The 17,153-nt window shown below is 42.2% G+C and overlaps 1 pseudogene; it reads left to right on the forward strand.

Annotated features, from left to right (window-relative positions):
• Window positions 1–3,899: 3,899 nt before the first annotated feature.
• Window positions 3,900–5,198, forward strand: LOC108291831 (annotated as a pseudogene).
• The last annotated feature ends 11,955 nt before the right edge of the window (window positions 5,199–17,153 follow it).

The following is a 17,153-nucleotide window of genomic DNA, read 5'->3' on the forward strand; positions in this document are numbered from 1 at the left end:
TGATTATCTGTGGCCTTTTCTTCCTTCTTTCTTTCCTTTAGTGAAGGTAATTTTCTCTGGTGATAGGATTTAATCTCTTCCTTTTCTTTCTTCTCTTTTTTTTTTTTTTTTTTTGCATTGCTTGTGTGTTTTCTTGTTTGAAGTTACCATGAGGCTTGCAAATACTCTCTTATAACCCATTATTTTAAACTGATAATAACTTACCACAGTTTGCATAAACAAACAAAACAGAAAAAAAAATTCTATGCCTTAACTTCATCCCTTCACTTTTTAACTCTTTCTTGTTTCTATTAATATCTTTTTGTCTTAACTATGTCTTGAAAAGTTGTTGTAGTTTTCATTTTTTATTGGTTCATTGCTTAGTCTTTCTACTTAGGATAAGAGTAGTGTACAAAATACACTTACAGTGTTATAATTCTGTTTTTCTGTGTATTTACTATTACCAGTGAGTTTTGTACCTTCATGTAATTACTTATTTCTCATTAATGTCTTTTTATTTCTGATTGAAGTACTGTCTTTAGCACTTCTTATAGGACAGGTCTGCTGTTGATAAAGCATTTCAAGTTTTGTTTGTTTGGGAAAGTCTTTATTCCTTCTTCGTGTCTGAAGAATATTTTCACCAGATATACTAGGGTAAAAGTTGTTTCCCTCAACACTTTAAACATGTAATGCCACTCTCTTTTGCATGTAAAATTTCCACTGAAAAGTCTGCTGCCAGATGTATTGGAGCTCCCTTGTTATTTGCTTATTTTCTCTTGCTGCTTTTAGAATCCTTTTTTCTTAAACTTTGGAAGTTTGATTATTAAATGCCTGAGGTAGTCTTCTTTGGATTAAAGTTGCTTGATGTATAACCTTCTTGTTGATACTAATATCTTTTCTCTAAGTTCTTAAGAGAAGTTCTCTGTTCTTATCACTTTGAGAAAAAACATTATCTATTACTATCCCTTTGAATAAACTTTCTATTTCTATATTTTTCTCTCCTTCCTCTTTAAGACCAGTAATTCTTAGAATTACCCTTTTAGTCTATTTTCTAGATTCTGTAGGCATACTTCACTGTTGTTGTTGTTTTTCTCCTCTGTGTATTTTCAAAGAGCCTGTCTTCAGGCTAATTCTTTCTTCTGCTTGCTCAATTATGCTATTAAAAGATTATATTGTGTTCTTCACTATGACAACTGCAATTATTTGCTCCAGAATTTCTGCTTGGTTCTTTTTAATTATTTCAATCTCTTTGTTAAATTTATCTGGCAGAAATCTGAATTTCTTCTTGGTGTTATCTTAAATTTCTTTGCATTTTCTCAACACAGCTATTTTGAATACTCTGTCTGAAAGGTCATATATCTCTGTTTCTCCAGGATTGATTACTGGTGTTTTATTTAATTTACTTGATGAGGTGATGTGTTACTGGATGGTGTTGCTGCTCATAGATGTTCTTTGATTTGTAGGCATGGAGGAGTTAGGTATTTACTGTAGTCTTCACTGTCTTGGCTTGTTTGTACCCATCCTTCTTGGGAAGGCTTTCCAGATATTCCACAGGGCTTGAGTGTTGTGATCTAAGCTGTATTTGCTTTAGAGGGCACCTCAAGCCCAGTAATACTGTGCTTCTTGCAAACTTGTAGATGTGTCACACTGACGGTCTTGGACAAGATCTGTGAGAATTATCTGGATTACTAGGCAGAGGCTCTTGTTCTCTTTTTTGCTTTTTCCCTCTCACAATGTTTTAAATAAAGGTTATAAAAGTAATATTTTTGTCAATTCTTCAATCTCATGTAATTAAAATTTTGTTTGCTTCACCTTGATTAGCAGTTTCCTGAGTCCATTAGTGTCTTCATCAGAATTTTGGAAAGTTTTAGTCTATTAATCTTAAAATTATTATCAATATGAGTTTTAAGAGTACTTGTTATAGTCTTTCTTTAAGAAAAGCAATTTTAGACTGTAGCCAATTATAAATAATTTTAGAGAAAAATAAAAATAATAACTATGGATAACAAAGATAGAATAGTTGTGGTTAAAATATGATGAAAGTCACAGTTGAAAAGAAAATTTAATTTTGTCATTTCTTTACAACATTTTAAGGTAACAACCAGAATCGTGACTGCCAGCTCATAACAGGTCTATCAGACTTTTATAAATTTCACTTAATCTTTAGAATACTTAGACCAATAACATAGCCATAAAAATATAACTTAAAAGAAGATTTAACCTGACAACCAAAATTATGACTGACAGATTTTTATGAACTTAAATGATTTTTGAAATATTCATCTCAATAATTTATCCATAAACATAACTAAAAGAAGATCTAGTATTACTTATTATTTGACTATGCTTTTTACATCATTTACCAGATAACCCTAATCATTTAATATCTTCAGGATGAGAGATGTGTTCTTTGAGGCTCTCTAGGGGTTCAGGTAGAAAAAAATTTCAAAGTTAATTTTAGTTCAAAAAGACTTAATTTAGAATTCTGGTCCTTGGGAATCCTGCCAAAGATATCAAAAGGTTCAAAACACTTGATCAAAACAGAATCGTAGGTCACTGTAAAATAGTAGTCATTTATTAAACCATAGTGACATAAAAAGACTTCAAAAGCATTAAAGAAAGTTACATGGATTTTAAAAACCTCAAACCTCTCAAAGTTCTGTTTTCCTAATTTAAAAAACTGATAAAGATGACACTGGAAAATTATCTTGATAAAATGTAAATTCTTTTTTATTAGGCTGGTTACAAAAAAAGTAAAAAAAAATTAAAAAAAAACTAAACTAAAACAAAAACTCCTTTACTGTGATTGCTTCTCCTTAAGGGAAGCCCATTTAGATATCCTTGAGGCTCAGCCTGGTAAAAAAGGCACTGAGGGATTTTAATCAGATGTGGGAACAGTGATGTCCAAATCTATGAGTGTACCACATATTATAGAGGAATATAAACAAGAAAACTATTATCTTGAGCAGGGGAATACATGGCTTTTCAGAACAGCATGGGAAGTATCCTGGATAGATGGAATAATTTAAACACATTTTAAAAATCCAATAGTACTGAATCAAATTGGGGGAAAACTTTGAGATTTTGGCTTCTTATACAATTCAGCCAGTTCTAGCCAACATGTAAACATTAAAAATGTAACCCTAAAATCTAATATAGTCAGCCAGAAATCTCTTAGGAAATTTTACTCAATTGAGGTAAATGAGTGCTCGTACAAAGAAAAACATTTTAGCATCAGGCCATAACAGCAGAGTTAGAACTGGAGAAAAATAGTTACAAGAGCTGACAAAAATGTTGAAAAGGAGACTTATTGGATCTTCAATGGCAGTTGAGAGTTGAAGATATCAAAGAGATCACCTACCAGGATCTTTCTTTTCAAAAAAAAAAACAGAAAAGCAATCACAGAACAGTCATTTAAATTGAAAAAAGCGTAAAAATAGGCTAAAAATCAAACTACTATGGAACCTGCTTTACCCCAAATTTTGGCCCATTAACTTAGCTATTGGGACAACTAACGTTTAGCCATGTGAACAGGCCCCATTTTGCCAGAAATATAATTTGGATTCAGGTGCCTTTTTTGTTTTTGTTTTTGAGAAAAGATCTCAGTATGTTGCTCAGGCTGGACTCAAACTACTGGGCACAACGGAGGCTCTCATTTCAGCTTCCTCAGAAGCTGGGACAACGTGCATGAGCCACAATACTCGGTTTTTTAAATCTAACTGCCTTTGTAATTCAGTGTGTTTTACTGCCTCGTGGCTAAAATTTAAAATAAAAGCTACAATATATTTGTGTGTATGTATGTGTGTTTAGGTGTGTTTATCTATGTGTACATGTGTTATGTCATATATTGTGTTTACATGGTAAAATATAATATAGTCAGCCAGAAATCTCTTAAGAAATTTTACGGTGTCCACAGGCTGCTGAACGGGATGTCCTCGGATGACAGGCACCGGGCTCCCGCGGCGGCTCCTTCATCAAGACTGAGCCGTCCAGCCCGTCCTCCGGCATCGACGCCCTCAGCCACCACAGCCCCAGTGGCTCGTCCGACGCCAGCGGTGGCTTTGGCCTGGTCCTGGGCACCCACGCCGACGGTCTGGCATCGCCACCCATGTCTGCAGGCACCCCGTGCCACAAGAGCTACGACGACTGTGCCACCGGCATCATGGAGGACTCGGCCATCAAGTGCGAGTACACACTCAACGCCATCCCGAAGTGCCTGTGCCTCCCTCGTGTGCGGGGACGTTGCCTCTGGCTACCACTACGGCGTGGCCTCCTGCGAGGCTTGCGAGGCCTTCTTCAAGAGGACCATTCAAGGGAACATCGAGTACAGCTGCCCGGCCACCAACGAGTGCGAGATCACCAAACGGAGGCGCAAGTCCTGCCAGGCCTGCCGCTGCATGAAATGCCTCCAAGTGGGGATGCTGAAGGAAGGTGCGCGCCTTGATCGAGTGCCTGGAGGCCGCCAGAAATACAAGCGACAGCTGGACTCAGAGAGCAGCCCACATCTGAGCTTACAAATTTCTCCACCTGCTAAAAAGCCATTGACCAAGATTGTCTCATACCTACTGGTGGCTGAGCCGGACAAGCTCTACGCCATGCCTCCTCCTGGCATGCCTGAGGGGGACATCAAGACCCTGACCACTCTCTGTGACCTGGCAGACTGGGAGCTTGTGGTCATCATTGGCTGGACCAAACACATCCCAGGCTTCTGGAACTTCTCCCTGGTGGACCATGTGAGCCTGCCGCAGAGTGCCTGGTTGGAGATCCTCATCCTGGGCATCGTGTACCGCTCGCTGCCCTATGACGACAAACTGGTGTACACTGAGGACTACATCATGGATGAGGAGCACTCGCCTCGCGGGGCTGCTGGAGCTCTACAGGGCCATCCTGCAGCTGGTGCGCAGGTACAAAAAGTTTGAGGTGGAGAAGGAGGAGTTTGTGACGCTCAAGGCCCTGGCCCTTGCCACTCCGATTCCATGTACATCAAGGATCTGGAGGCTGTCCAGAAGCTGCAGGACTACGAGCTGAGCCAGCGCCACGAGGAGCCCCGGAGGAAGGGCAAGCTGCTGCTGACGCTGCCCCTTCTGCGGCAAATGGCCACCAAGGCCGTGCAGCACTTACTTCTACAGTGTCAAACTGCAGGGCAAGGTGCCCATGCACAAACTCTTCCTGGAGATGCTGGAGGCCAAGGTCTGATGGCCCTGCACACGGACCATGCCCACCTAGACAGACAGACAAACGGACAGACCGAGGTGGAGCCCTCCACAGCCACCAGCCTCCACCTTCAACCCCTGGATCATAGCTCTGAGCTGTCCCAGAGGCAGAGGTTTCTCGCTCCTGGCTGTGGGCAGACTCCGGGTGCAGTGGGGTGGGGGACAGGGATAAGGGGCAGGGGCATGGGGCTCGTCTGTAACTGGCTTTTTGTTTGGTATGTCTTTCCTTCTCCATGGGCAGTGCGGAGGCCTGGGCTAGGGCTGACTCCCTTCAGGAGTGGAGACCACTGGAGCAAGTGCCCCTCCCCTCCACCAAACCACTAAGGCAGCATGTGCATTTCCCAACTCCCTTGCCCCCTCCCTCATCCATGGCCTGGGTGGGCAGTGCTCAGGTTGGGTACCACCTGGAGGTTTTCCTTTCACAGAAGGCAGGTACGCAAAGGACAACAGCATCTTTCTTCCAGAGGACCTGCCTGCTGAGATCCTCTGGGGCCCCTGGAAAGCCCCATACCTCCCAGAGTCCCCATTCAGCTTTCAGCCAGGGTGGACCCACAGGAGAGCAGCGGCTAGAGCTCACGTGTTTCCTGGGCACCCCACCTCCTTGGGGCCTGCCCCCTGCCTGTCACCCACCATGCCAGTGCCCACCTGTCCTCCTCCTCTTCTCCTTCCCCAGGGGTCCCCTGCTACTTTCTGACTCTACCTCAGAGCTCACTCACCCAGTGGGTTCGGCCAGCCACGGCGACTCCAGGGCCTGTAGACAGGAACATGCTGGCACAGAGAAGAGCAGGGGCCACACCATTCTCCCCAGAACCCTTTCCCGCTTCCTGCTTTTCCTGTTTCTGAAGCGCAGGTCTAGGCCAGGTGGGCCTGTGAAAAGCTCAGGGGCCTCACTCCATCCGAGAGCACCCTAGGGGGAGGATCAGGGCAGGATGGACAGAGGCCCAGACCAATCTTGGCCAAGCACAGAAAGGCCCAGCAGCTGAGAGAAGTAGGCAGAGGGGCCGGGAGGGAGGGAGCTCAGCGGGGTGGCCAGCCTCATCCTTCCTGACTTCCTTTCTCTGCACTCCACATCATGCCGCAGGGCTGGCATGCCAGTGCCACAGGAGGGGTGGCCTCCCGCCACCCTTGCACAACCAGAGGTTTGGTGTAGCTCCCCTGGGCACTGCGCACGCACCAGCTCTCTGGCAGGACCCCTGCAGTCCCCCTGACTGCTGTGCTGGGTGACCAACCATCCCAGTTTGCCCAGGATGTTCCTTTGTCCCAGGAAACTCCTCAGCCCCAGGCACATGGGGACAATGAGTCACCCTGTTTCTGTGGATGGCCATGAAGGTTTTCACTGACCCAAGGGGGAGCCCTGAACACCCATCTGTGCTCACAGGTTGGTAAGGGCAGCTTAGAGGATATCCCAAGGACAAAAGAGTATCAAGCCAGGATGGAAAATGCCCCTTCTAATCAGCTGCCTGCGCAAGCAGGGGTCAGAGCAACCCCACGGGGATCCCCATCCACGCCCTTCTAGTCCAGCCTGCCTCATCGAGAGAGGCAGGCAGATCTCACCCAGCACTGGGACACCAGGAGGCCAGGTGCCTTTCTGCAGCTTTTCCATTGAAACCCTGGTCCCGCCTCCCTGGCTCTACCCTAGGAACCTCATGCTGATTACGTGCTGAGGTCATCCAGACAGGAGGGAGGGCTGGCTGAAATCCACAAACTGCAGAGCAGCTCTCTGATGGTGTCCCATATAGAAAATGTTAAGGATTCCAAGAGCCCTCCCAGACCAGGGACGTGTCCACCCCACTCCCCTTGCCTGTGGGGAATCGGGTCTGAGTCACTTGAGGAGTGGGCATTGAGCCGTCACCCAGGGTGCTGCATCCGCTGCCCTCCATACAGCCCCTCTTCCCCCATCTGGGTGGAGACGCACATTCGGGGCAAAGGCCCCTCCTCAGTGTCAAGGAACACCAGCGCAAACCAAGTCTAGCACAGTGTTTAGAGGCTGTGCCCTGAGGGCCTGCTCTGGGGAAACTTCACAGTCGAGACCTTGGGGTGTGCTCCGTGGGGCTCCCTTAGTCTCACTGTGCTGTGTCCTTGCAGCGGGGCCGTGATGGCACCCTGCTCTGTCACTTCCTGCTCAAGCTGGAGGACCCAGGTGGCAGGGGATCATGCCCAGCTGGCATCTGCTGCCCGTCTTTCCTAGGGAAAGCATCTCTGGCTCAGCGTGCAACATCTGGCTTGGAGCAAGTGGGTGTTCTGTGCACCAGGCAGCTGTGCCTCGCTGGATCTGGTGTCGCTGCCCCTCTAGCACAGTGGGGCGGAAGTCCTGATGGTTGGTGTCCACGAGGTGGAGGCTGCTTTTACACTTAAAACTCACATCACAACAGGAAATGTCCGTAACAATGGAACTCCATCCAATGGGAAAGTTCCTGGTACTGAAGGGATCCACTGGATGCTCAGAAAAGAAGTTTAGGAGCCAACTTCTTAGCTGGAAGCCTGGTCAGATGAAGACCCTCTCTCGGGAAGGGAGAGGACTGACTTAGCGGGAGGTGGTGAAGTGAGGAGAGTTTAGGGGGCCCTCCCCCCGGGGGAACAGAACTCAAGGTTACCCCAAACCTTCCATTTCTGGGAAATCTGTAAAGAGGAAACAGCCTGTCTCCGTTGTACTCTCATGACACAGGTCATCTGAAATGAACCAAGAAATAAAACATAAAAATCCAACCATGGAAAAAAAAAAAAAAAGAAATTTTACTCAGATTGTCTTAGGTTAATGAGTGCTCATACAAAGACAAACATTTTAGCATCAGGTCATAACAGCAGAGTTAGAACTGGTGAAAAATAGTTATAAGAGCTGACAAAAAAAGTTGAAGGGGAGACTTATCACCCCAGCTAATCAAAACAAACAAACAAATACCTTTTCAAGGGGGAAAAATGAAAAAAAGCAAAAGGCAGTGATGCATTCCTACAAATCATGTGCAAGGAGGTATTTTTTGTTTGCTGGTCTGGTTTGGTTGACTAGTCAGCAGGGAAGCACTTTAGAAGTTATGTTTGTTTGTTTGGCTTTGTCTGTTGATCCCTGTGTGGCAGACAAACCAACTTTGGTGGCAGACAAATACAGTTTAATTATTGCTCTGAGCTCAACATTTTTATCTGTTTGAGAGCCTAACTTTTTATAAACATTTTTCTAGTTTTTTAATAATATTAATTATTCAACTAACTGTTCCATCACCCTGAGCATACAGTCAAGCCTAAGTAAACATTTACATTTCCAAAAGGTGTTTAGGCTGTTGGTTATAATGAAGCTGTTGTAATTTGTAAGGCCATTAAGTTAAAAGCCCTTTAAGACTTTTTTAAAAAGTCTTGGCTGGAGTGCCATAAGCCATCCATTTCATCTCAACAACAATAGAAGAGTTATTAGATTCAAAATAGACAGAAAAACAAGTAGAGAGTTTGCTCCATAGTTGTAGGGTTTTTTTTTTTAGAGAGAGTTCAAATAACAAACATTTGACCTCAGAATTTTTCTTGCTGCTCTCTTCTCTCTGGGATCTGTAAGTAATACACTGCTTCTGTTATTTCTTGTGTTTTGTTCCTCTGTTTTTCACCTGACCAATACACCTGAACTGAACACTCCTCCCAGGCAGGGCTCTCTCAGACAGTGGCTATCTTGGTAGGAATAAATCAGATACAGGTGAGACAAGGCTGCAAGAACATGTGCTAGCACACACAAGTGCCTTCCAATAAGGGCCGACAGACACCACCACATACAGAAGAGCTCTGGCTGGCATCTGGCAGGTGCCCCTCTGAGACGAAGCTTCCCAAGGAATGAACAGGCAGCAATCTTTGCTGTTCTGCCGCCTCCACTGGTGACACCCAGGCAAACAGGGCTTAGAGTGGACTTCCAGCCAACTCCAGCAGACCTGCAGCAGAGAAGCCAGACTGTTAGAAGGAAAACTAACAAAGAGAAAGCAATAGCATCAACATCAGCCAAAAGGATGTCCACTCAGAGACCCCATCCAAAGGTCACCAAAATCAAAGACCAAAGGTAGATGAATCCATGACGATGGGGAGAAATCACAGCAAAAAGACTAAAAATTCCAAAAACCAGGACTTCTCTTCTCCTCCAAAGGATCACAACTCCTTGCCAGCAAGGCAACAAAACTGTATGGAGAATAAATATGAAGAATTGACAGAAGTAGGCTTCAGAGGGTAGATAATGACAAACTCCTCCAAGCTAAAGCAGCATGCTCTAATTCAATGCAAGGAAGCTAAAAACCTTGAAAAAAGATTAGATGAATTGCTAAGTAGAATAACCACTTCAGAAAAGAACATAAATGGCATGATGGAGCTGAAAAACACAGCACAAGAACTTCATGAAGCATACACAAGTATCAATAGCCAAATCAATCAAGCAGAAGAAAGGATATCAGAGATTAAAGATGAACACAGTGCTCACAACTGTAATCCCAGCACTTTGGGCAGCCGAGGCAGGTGGATCACAAGGTCAAGAGATGGAGATCATCCTGGCCAACATGGTGAAACCCTGTCTCTTCTAAAATACAAAAATTAGCTGGGGATGGTGCCACATGCCTGTAGTCCCAGCTACTCAGGAGGCTGAGGTAGGAGAATTGCTTGAATCCAGGAGGCAGAGGTTGCAGTGAGCCAAGATCATGCCACTGCACCTGGTGGAGATCATGCTCTGTCACCAGCCTGGTACCTGGTGACAGAGCAAGACTCTGTTTGAAAAAGAAAAAAAAGATGAACACAATGAAATAAAGCAAGAAGATAATATAACAAAGAATGAAAAGGAATAAACAAAGCTTCCAATAAATATGGGACTGTGTGAAAAGAACAAATCTATGTTTCATTGTTGTACCTGAAAGTGACAGGAAGAATTGTTGTACCTGAAAGTGACAACCAAGTTGGCAAACACTCTTCAGAATATTATCCAGGAGAACTTCCCCAACCTAGCAAGGCAGGCTGACATTCAAATTCCGGAAATACAGAAAACACCACAAAGATACCGCTCGAGAACAGCAACCCCAACACCCATAATTATCAGACTCACCAAGGTTGAAATGAAGGAAAAAATGTTAGGCACAGCCAGAGAGAAAGATTGAGTTACCCACAAAGGGAAGCCCATCAGACTAACAGCGATCTCTTGGCAGAAACCCTCCAAGCCAAAAGAGAGTGGGGCCAATATTCAACATGCTTAAAGAATTTTCAACCCAGAATTTTATATTCAGCCAAGCTAAGCTTCATAAGCAAAGGAGAAATAGAATTCTTTCCAGACAAGCAAATGCTGAGAAACTTTCTCACCACAAGGCCTACCTTACAAGAGCTCCTGAAGGAAGCAATAAACATGAAAAGGAACAACCTGTACCACTGCTGAAAAAACATACCGAATTATAAATACCACCGACGCTATGAAGAAACTGTATCAACTAATGGGCAAAATAACCAGCTAGCATCATAATGACAGAATTAAATTCACATGTAACAATATTAATCTTAATTGTAAGTGGACTAAATGCCCCAATTAAAAGACACAGACTGGCAAACTGGATAAAGAGTCAAGACCCATCGGTGTACTGTATTCAGGAGACCTATCTTACATGCAAAGACACACATAGACTCAAAATAAAAAGATGGAGGAAGACTTACCAAGCAAATGGAAAGCAAAAAAAGAAAAAAAAAATGGGTTGCAATCCTACTCTCTGATAAAACAGACTTTAAACCAACAAAGATCAAAAGAAAGAAGAGCATTACGTAATGGTAAAGGGATCATGCAACAACAACAACTATTTTAAATATATATGCATCCAATACAGAAGCACCCAGATTCATCAAACAAGTTCTTAGAGATCTACAAAGAAACCTAGACTCCCACACAATAATAGTGGGAGACTTTAAGAACCCAATGTAAATATAGATCAACAAGAAAGAAAATTAACAAAGATATCTAGGACATAAACTCAGCTCTGGACCAGGAGGACCTAATAGACATCTACAGAACTCTCCACCCCACATCAACAGAATATACATTCTCCTCAGCACGATATCACACTTATTCTAAAATTGACCACATAATTGGCAGTAAAACTCTCCTCTGCAAATGCAAAAGAACAGAAACCATAACAAACAGTATCTCAGACTGAGGGAATGTAATCAACTTCTCTTCCCGGGTCCACAAACGGTGTGGTTCCAAAGGCAAGAACTTCCTAGTGACATGCCCAACTGGCCTTCTTTCACATCTCCATCCAGGAGCTTAGAGGTCTTTGTTTAACTTGCACACAGACGGGTAGATAGACGGCCCAAGTGAGCTTCCTTTTTTTAGAAAAGCCTGTGAAAAGCTATGGGAGGACTGTGGGGGCAAAAAACAAATCAGATGTCAGAAATCAAAGATCAATCACTCCAACGGAAGTTTAAAGAAACTCCTTTCATAGGACAAAAAGCTTGAAAGATGCGGGAATAACTCCCAGGTTAGAAATCCCCTACTCTCATCTGTTCAGACTCCATCTCTGGATCCCCTCTCATGACAGCATGGGAGCTCCCTCGCTCTCTCTCTCGCTGTCTCTCTCTCTCTCGCTGTCTCTCTCTCTCTCTCTCTCTCGCTGTCTCCCTCTCTCTCTCTCTCTCTCTCTATATATATATATATATATAAAGGAATAAGCATATATATATTTCTCTCTCTCTTTATATATATATATATAAAGGAATATGTATATATATATATTTACATATACATTCCTTTATATATATATACACACACACGAGAGAGAGAGAGTGAGAGAGACAGAGAGACAGACAGACAGAGAGAAAAAGGAATATATATATACGTATTCCTTTTTCTCTCTTTCTGCCTAAATAAATCCCTAACTCATTTTAGGAGGCCAGTATCATCCTGATACCAAAACCTGGCAGAGATAACAAAAAAAGAAAATTTCATGCCAATATCACTGATGAACATTGATGGAAAAATCCTCAATAAAATACTGGCAAACTGAATTCAGCAGCACATTAAAAAGCTCATTCACCATGATAAAGTCAGCTGCACACTTGGGATATTGATTTGTGTAATAAATCAATAAATGTAATCCATCACATAAACAACCAATGACAAAAACCACCATTATCTCAACAGATGCAGAAAAGGCCTTCAATAAAATTCAACAGCCCTTCATGCTAAAAACTCTCAATAAACTAGGTATTGATGGAACATATCTCAAAATAAGAGCTATTCATGAAAGACCCACAGCCAATAACATAATGAATGAACAAAAACTGGAAGCATTCCCTTTGAAAACTGGCACAAGACAAAGATGGCCCTCCCTCACCACTCTTATTCAGCCTACTATTGGAAGTTCCGGCCAGGGTTATCAGGCAAGAGGAAGAAATAAAGCCTATTCAATTGGGAAAAGAGAAAGTCAGATTGTCTCTGTTTGCAGATGACATTATCATATATTTAGAAAACCCCATCATCTCAGCCCAAAATCTCGTTAAGCTAATAAGCAATTTCAGCAGAGTCTCAGGATGAAACATCAATGTACAAAAATCACAAGCATTCCTATACACCAATAACAGACAGAGAGCCAAATCATCAGTAAGCTCCCATTCACAATTGCTACAAAGAGAATAAAATACCGAGGAATACAACTGACAGGGATATGAAGGACCCCTTCAAGAAGAACTGCAAACAAACGGAAATAAGAGAGAACACAAACAAACGGAAATAAGAGAGAACACAAACAAACGGAAACACATTTCATGCTCATGGATAGGAATAATCAATATTGTGAAAATGGTCATACTGCCCAAAGTAATTTATACATTCAACACTATCCCCATCAAGCTATCGTTGACTTTCTTCATGGAAAAAAACTACTTTAAGTTTTAGATGGGACCAAAAAAGAGCCCACATAGCCAAGAAATCCTAAACAAAAAGAACAAAGCAGGAGGCATCACACTGCCTGACTTCAACTATACTACAAGACTACAGTAACCAAAACAGCATGGTACTGGTACCAAAACAGAGATATAGACCAATGGAACAGAACAGAGGCCTTAGAAATACTACCAACATCTACAACCATCAGATCTTTGAGAAACCTGACAAAAACACTAACACGGGAAAAGGATTCCCTATTTAATAATAGGTGTTGAGAAAACTGGTTAGCCATATGCAGAAAGCTGAAACTGGATCACCTCCTTACACCCTATACAAAAATTAACTCGAGAGACTAAAGACTTAAATGTAAAACCTAAAACCATAAAAACCCCAGAGGAAAACCTAGGCAATACTATTCAGGATATAGGCATGGGCAAAGACTTCATGATTAAAACATCAAAAGCAATGGCAACAAAGCCAAAATAGACAAATGGGATATCTAATTAAACTAAAGAGTTTCTGCACAGCAAAAGAAAATATCATCATAGTCAACATGCAACCTACAGAATGAGATAAAATTTTTGCAATTTATCTGACAAGTAATAATATCCAGAATCTACAAAGAACTTAAACAAATTGCAACAAAAAAAACAACTCCATCAAAAAGTGGGCAAAGGATATGAACAGACACTTCTCAAAAGGAGACATTTATGCAGCCAACAAACATGAAAAAAAAAAAGCTCATCAGTGGTCATTAGAGAATTGCAAATCAAAACCACATTGAGATACCATCTCAATGGTATCTCTCTGACACCAGTTAGAATGGTGATCATTAAAAAGTCAGGAAACAACAGATGCTGGAGAGGATTTGGAGAAATAGGAATGCTTTTACACAGTTAGTGAGAGTGTTAATTAGTTCAACCATGTGTAAGACAGTGTGGCAATTCCTCAAGAATCTAGAACTAGAAATATCATTTGACCCAGCAATCTCATTATTGGGTATATACCCAAAGGATTATAAATCATTCTACTATAAAGACACATGCATACATATGTATGTTTATTACAGCACTGTTCACAATAGCAAACACTTGGAACCAACCCAAATGCCCATCGATGATAGACTGGATAAAGAAAATGTGGCACATATACAACATGGAATGCTATGTAGCCACAAAAAAGGATGAATCCATGTCCTTTGTAGGGACATGGATGAAGCTAGGGACATGGATGAAGCTAGAAACCATAATTCTCAGCAAACTAACACAAGAACAGAAAACCAAATACTGCTTGTTCTCACTCATTAGTGGGAGTTTAACAATGAGAATACACAGACACAGGGAGGGGAACATCACACACTGGGGTCTGTCAGGGGGTGAGGGATTTGGGGAGGGACAACATTAGGAGAAGCACCTAATGTAGATGATGGGCTGATGGGTGCAGCAAACCACCAGGGCACGTGTATACCTATGTAACAAACCTGAACTTTCTGCACGTGTACCCCAGAACTTAAAATATAATTTAAAAAATTAAAATTTAATAATGTTTTTAAAAATCATAATTAATGATGGCTAATCTCACATGCATATTTTAGGGGAAAATGAGATTGATTTTTTTCCCCCACTCTTGCTTTCTCCAGTTCCATAATCTTCAAATCAAGTTCTATTAATAATCAAAATAACATCAGCAGCTTTTTTTTTTTTTTTTTTTTTTTTTTGAGATGGGGTCTCTCTCTGTCACTTGAGCTGGAGTGCAGTGGCACGATCTCGGCACTGTAATCTTCACCTCTCAGTTTCAGCTATTCTTCTGCCTCAGCCTCAAGAGTAGCTGGGATTAGATAAGAGCGCCACCACGCGCAGCCAATTTTTTTAATTTTTAGTAGACACAGGGTTTTTGCCATGTTGGCCAGGTGGATCTTGAACTCCTGGCCTCAAGTAATTTGCCTGTGTCAGCCTCCCAAGGTGCTAGGATTGCAGGTGTGAGCCACCTCACCCGGCCAATCAATAGCTCTTTTAAAAATAGGGAGGCTAGGCATGATGGCTTATGCCTGTGGTCCCGGCACTTTGGTAGGCCAAGGCAGGGGGATTGCTTGAGTCCAGGAGTTTCAGATTAGGCTGGGCAACATGGTGGGACCTGTCTCTGCAAAATATATATAAAATTAGCTGGGCATGATGGTGCAAGTCTATGGTCCTGGCTACTCGGGAGGCTGGGGTGAAAGGATCCCTTGAGCCTATAAGGTAGAGACTGCAGTGAGCTGTGATTGTGCCACTGCACTGGAGCCTGGGAAACAGAGTGAGATGCTGTCTCAAAGAAAGATAGATAGATAGATAGATAGATAGATAGATAGATAGATAGATAGATAGACAGGTAGATAGATTTTGAATTCTACCCCCAACCTGCTGACTCAGAGCATCAAGGGCAGGAGTATCAAAAATCCACATTTTGTAAAGCTTTCCAGATTTTAAAAACGTTAAAAAATGTATTCCATTAATTTTAAATGTACAAAAGAGTTACAAGAAGTTCCTCTCTATATAGAAAGTTCCTGGCCAGATGCAGTTGGCTCATGACTGTAATTCCAGCTCTTTGGTAGGCAGAACTGGGTGGATCACTTGAGCTCAGGAGTTTACGATCAGGCTGGCAGCATGATGAAACCCTGTCTGTACAATTTAATTTAAATAAGTATTACCCTTCATCCTACTTCCCTTAATGTTAACATGTTATGTAACAATGGTATAATTACCAAAACTAAGAAACTAACATTTATGCAATACAATAAACTACAGACTTCAAAAAAAAAGCCTTTTGGATTTGTAGAGTGCAGCTCAGTAATGAACTTGGTAAGAAGAGTTTCAGTGAAGCTATTTTTATTTTCTGTGAAATAAGAATAAGTGATGTAGCACAGATTGTGGTAGAGTGAGCTGAATGATAGAACTTAGGGCCCAGGTGAGGACAGGGAAAGTGATTTAAAATGTTTTTGGCCAGGCGTGGTGGCTCACACCTGTAATCCCAGCACTTTGGGAGGTCGAGGCGGGCGGATCACAAGGTCAAGAGATCAAGACCATCCTGGCCAAAATGGTGAAACCCCGTCTCTACTAAAAATACAAAAAAATTAGCTGGGCGTGGTGGTGCGCGCCTGTAGTCCCAGCTACTCGGGAGGCTGAGGCAGGAGATGGTGGAGGCTGCAGTGAGCCAAGGTCGCGCCACTGCACTCCAGCCTGACGCCTGGTGACAGAGTGAGATTCTGTCTCAAAAAATAAATAAATAAATAACATAAAATGTTTTCTACCTGCTCAGCTGTGTTGATTTATCCAGCAGTGATCACAGCCAGAGAAAAAAAGAATGAGAAACGGGATCCCAGTGAAACTTAGCTATAGTTTCTCTCTGGGTCACCCAGTCAACTTCCCCATTATTGTGTAACAGTTCATCATTCTGAATAATTTAAAAAAAAAAAAAAAATCCTGCAACTCTGCTAAGAAAGGGCTACTTCCTATTCTTTCCATTCCACTTTTATAGTCTAAAAAGATTTCTAGTCCCTGTGAAATGTTCTAACAGGAATGCTATAGACGACAAGTTCTCCTGGTACTCTTAACCATTCACTGCAGTTCCCAAAAGCAGAGACAGTAAAAGCTTGCCTAAAATGAAAGTCATGTGTCAGCATTTTCAGAAAGAGGAATAATATGTTTCTTAAAGGAATGTTTACTTTGTGTCAACTCAGAAATTAAAGATAAGAAAGATAATTTTAACATAACCTACCATCAGAAGAGCAAACAGAGAAAAACTGCAATGCAGACAAACAAGAGTTCCTACATTGTGTGCTGATTTCGGTCCTTTGTAATCACAGCACACCTGTATGTAGTTCCAGAGGGACAGTGAAAAACAAGAAAGAATGTATCGATTTACCCAATGCTCTTTGCTGAAAAGTAAATGGAATCTCTATGAACCTGAGTTTGAATTCTGGCCCTGCTACACTGAACTGATAAAGTGGAAGAAGTGTGGACCTTGCTGTTCTGCCACAGTATTTGAGACAGCATTCAAATTATTTGCATCTCAAGAAAACATCTTTTATTTTTTTTTATTTTTTTTTTCAAAAT

Source organism: Cebus imitator, unplaced genomic scaffold, assembly GCF_001604975.1.
Source record: "Cebus imitator isolate Cc_AM_T3 unplaced genomic scaffold, Cebus_imitator-1.0 Scaffold469, whole genome shotgun sequence".
In the NCBI taxonomy this organism is placed as follows: domain Eukaryota; kingdom Metazoa; phylum Chordata; class Mammalia; order Primates; family Cebidae; genus Cebus; species Cebus imitator.